The 4169-nt window shown below is 38.2% G+C and overlaps 1 non-coding gene across 1 annotated transcript; it reads left to right on the top strand.

Moving 5' to 3' along the window:
- Positions 1-463: 463 nt before the first annotated feature.
- LOC145590305 (small nucleolar RNA R71) lies at positions 464-569 on the top strand. Its single transcript, XR_014101937.1, has one exon. It is a non-coding gene; the product is annotated as a small nucleolar RNA R71 (small nucleolar RNA).
- Positions 570-4169: the final 3600 nt, after the last annotated feature.

Genomic DNA, 4169 nt, shown 5'->3' with positions numbered 1-4169 from the left:
ATCCATACATGCAAGAGGGCAATTAGAAGCATCATGATCATACGGTCCACAAACATCACAAAACAAGCATCCACTAGGAATGTTACTAGAAGAGGGAGAGGGTTGAGGATTAGAAGACATACCTCTCCCCTTAGATTGGGAGGGAAGACTTGAAACTTGGGAGGTAGCACTTTCCAACTTCGCCTTGATAGCGGACATTTCCTTCCCCAAGTTTGTCATTTGTGAGGATAGATTGTTGATTGCATTTAAATGATCAACCGAGTACACCGAATAGCTACTCTTGCTAGTTCACTCCTTTTCTCCATCTTGCCAATCTCTATAGTATCTCACTACATCTTCAATTATGTCTACCACTTCCTCTTCCGTTTTATTCATGATGGGACCTCTAGCTCCTCCATCTAGACATGACTTCCCTTGAGGACTAAGGCCTCCATAGAATATTTGAATAATTTGGTAAGTAGGGATTCCGTGGTGAGGACTTTCTCTTTGATACTCTTTGTATCTCTCCCATGCTTCATAAAGGCTCTCACTAGGCTTTTACTTGAAACCTTGAATCAAAACTCTAGCCTCCGCCGTTTTCTTTTGTGGATAGAAACGGGATAGAAACTCCTTGGTCACTTCATCCCATGTCCTTAGACAATTCTGCTTGACCTCCTTGTCTAGCCATTCCAAGGCACGCCCTATGAGGGAAAAGGGAAAAAGATTTAGGCGGATGAATTCTTGGGAAATTCCATTCACCTTGATAGCATTGCAATATTTTTTGAACTCCTTGAGATGATTTAGTGGGCTTTCATGCTTGGCCCCACTAAATTGTCGCCTCTCTATCAAAGTGATCATTGTCGGCCTTATTTCAAAATCATTCGCCGGTGTTGTAGGTGGAGCAATCCCACTCTCAAATCTATATGCACCGGAATCCCTAATTCTTTGAACGCCATCCTTGGATTTTCTCCCATTCTTGCTTGTTCCTCTTGTTGTGGTTCTTCTTCACTTGAAGTGCTAGAACTCAAAGATCGTCTAGCAACCCTTAACCTTGCAATAGTTCTCTCAATCTCCGGATCAAATGACACTAGTGAATGACCACGTGCTCTATGCATACAATCTCAAAAGAAATGATTAGTAGCACGACTACAAGTGTAGCCTAAAAAGAAAAATCTTTTTGTATTTTCAATTAAGGATGAAATAGACTCAACAACTATAACAAAGCACCAATATCATTCCCCGACAACGGCGCCATTTTGACGTAGGGAAAATGTAGGTCGTTTTCTACCCTTCCCTAGAGCCAAACGAAATTTATAAACACTCGACCAACTTAATACGAGTATATAGTAAGTCAAGGTTCGAACCCAAAGGAATGAGTAGGTACAAGCTATAGCCTAGGTCAAGCTACTTCGAAGATTAAATTGCTTCCATGGTGCTTGTGCTTGCGGAGCTAGCTTGAATTGCATGCTTGGATTCCCGAACTTAGCTCCATCAACTTCCTTGAATGCGCTCGAGCTTCCTCCTCGATAATTAATTCTCGGGAAACTCGACACATCTACAAAACAAGTCAAAGAAACAAAGAAGCGAGAGAAATAACCGAGAAATGAATAAAATAATAAGAAAACCATCAATAAGCACACATTTCTCTAAACTTACACACAAACATGCAAAACAAGCATTATTATGTAAAAACACGACATAAAAGACTAAAAACGAACATAAAACTACAAAGAAAACCTAGCCTAAGAGTGCCATAAATGACACTCATCATCTGAACTCAGCCTTCTTTCATTATGTCATTAGGAAGAGAAGATTGCATAGTAATGTCTATTCTATCATGGAAGATGATGGAGTAGTTGTCACTGAACCTGGCAAGATTTGTGAGGCTTTCTTGAAGTATAATACAGGTCTTTTGGGTACAGTTGGGTCTGCTTCAAGCAGAGTTCATAAGAGTGTCATCTAGGAAGGTCCTATTTTGATTTCAGAGTAGGGTGCTGGTCTTTGCAAGTAGTTTAGAGAAGCTAATGTGAAACCAGAAATGTGGAGTATTGAAGATGATAAAGATCCAAGCCTAGATGGCTTTTCCTGTAAATTTTTCAAGGCTTCTTGGGATGTAGTGGGTGCTAATATAGTGAGAGCTGTCTTGGATTTCTTTAAAAATGGAAAATTGCATAAGGCAGATAGATTAATGCTACTACTCTAACTTTGATTCTCAAAGTTAAGGGTGTTAGTAAGGTTACTCAATATAGACCAATTGCCTGTTGTAATGTGATTTATAAGGTGATCTTTAAGATGATTTGTGAGAGACTCAAAGAGGTGATTTTTGGGTTAATTGACCCATGTCAAGGGGCCTTTGTTGTTGGAAGATCTATCCTAGACAATATTCTAGTGTGCCAAGACATGCTTAAGGGTTATAATGATAAGAGTAAAGCACCTAGATGCACTATCAAGGTGGATTTGAGGAAGGCTTATGGTTCTATAAGCTGGGATTTTATTGAAGCTATGTTAAAGGATTTAGGTTTCCTTGAGCAATTTAGAAATTGGATTATGTTGTGTGTGTCTACTCCTACTTTCTCAATCATGATCAATGGTGGTTTGAATAGCTTTTTCTAAGGGAAAAAAGGTATTAGACAGGGGGATCCAATGTCTCCATTGCTGTTTGTCATAGTCATGGAATACTTGACAAGGATACTAAGGAAAATTGGCAGGAAAAGGGGATTCAAGTTCCATTAGAGGTGTAGATATTTAGCTCTGAATCATCTCATTTTTGCTGATGATCTTATGTTATTCTATGCAGGTGATAAGCATTCTGTTAGTTTGTTGGTTAAGGCTTTGAAGGCATTTAAGACTAGAATTGGTCTGCAAGCCAATTCTGACAAAACTGCTATATATTTTGGTAATGTTAATCAAAGATGCAGAGTAGAAATCTTAAATATATATCAGGTTTTGTGGCTAGCTCTACTCCTTTCAGATATCTTGGTATCCCATTGGATGTCAAAAGCCTGAAAAATAGCAAACTATGATGTTTTAGTGGCAAAATTCTAGCTAAATTACACTGCTGGAGTACAAGGCATCTTTCTTATGATGCAAGGGTTACTCTCATTAATTTTGTCCTAATGAGTCTCCATACTTACTAGGCTTAGTGTTTATTAGTTCCAAAGCAAGTTATGCAAAGAATCACTCAAATCTGCAGGGCTTTCTTGTGGGATGGTAATGCTACTTTATCTAAGGTTCCTCCCATGGCCTGGAATTAGGTCTGTAAACCTAAAACTACAGGTGGCTTAGGTATCAGGGACTGTATTGCTTGGAACAAAGTTTCTTTAGGTAGTTATGTCTTGAAAATTGCTAAGAGAACAGACTTTCTTTGGGTTAAATGGGTCCATTCTCACTACTAGAAATACGTCGATTTCCGACGGATTGGTTCCGACAGACACGAATTCCGTCGAAACATAAAAAATTCCGACGGATTTTTTTTCAGTCGTAAATTTCCGACGGATTATTAAAATCCGAAGGAAATTTACTACGGAAAAAAAATCCGTCGAAATATATAGTTTCCACGGAATATTCCGTTGGAAATTTAATTTTCCGACGGAAAATTGTCGAAAATTACAATTCGTCTGAAATTTCCGACGGAGTATTTCGTCTGAACATAAAGTAAATAAAAAAAAACCTTAATCATACGAAATAATCTCCTTCATTTCTTCTTTTCTCTTTCCTTTCTCCTCTTCCTCTCTCCTGTACTCGCCTCTTTCCTCTTCTCCTCCTTCATTTCCTCTCTTCCTCTTCTATCTGATTCTCTTTCTCTTTTCTCTCTCCTCCTATTCTGATCTCTCCTCTTCTCTTTCTCCTGTTCTCTTTCCTCTTATCGTTCCTCTTGTTTCTTCTTCTCCCTCCTCCGCTCTCTTCTCCCTTATTCTTCTTCTTCTTCTTCGCCCTTTCTTCTTCTTCTCCCTTACCGCTTTTTTTTCGTTTCTTCTTCATTAATTCATGTCAAATAATTAGGGTTTTAATGTTATGAACAAGGTTTTAATTTTATTACCAAAGTAAGGTTTTTCATGTCAAATTCGACCATGAGAACTCTAAATCTAGAGTTTTCATGGTAAAATTTGACCTTTAAAACCCAAATTCAAGCCAATTTTGGGTTTTGTTGGTGAAATTCAAGGTATGTTACATTTTTCCTTACTTATTTT

Source organism: Chenopodium album, chromosome 17 (assembly GCF_948465745.1).
Source record: "Chenopodium album chromosome 17, dcCheAlbu1.1, whole genome shotgun sequence".
Classification (NCBI taxonomy): Eukaryota; Viridiplantae; Streptophyta; class Magnoliopsida; order Caryophyllales; family Amaranthaceae; genus Chenopodium; species Chenopodium album.
The sequence above is the reverse complement of the archived record's forward strand: the minus strand, read 5'-3'. Positions and strand labels throughout refer to the sequence as shown.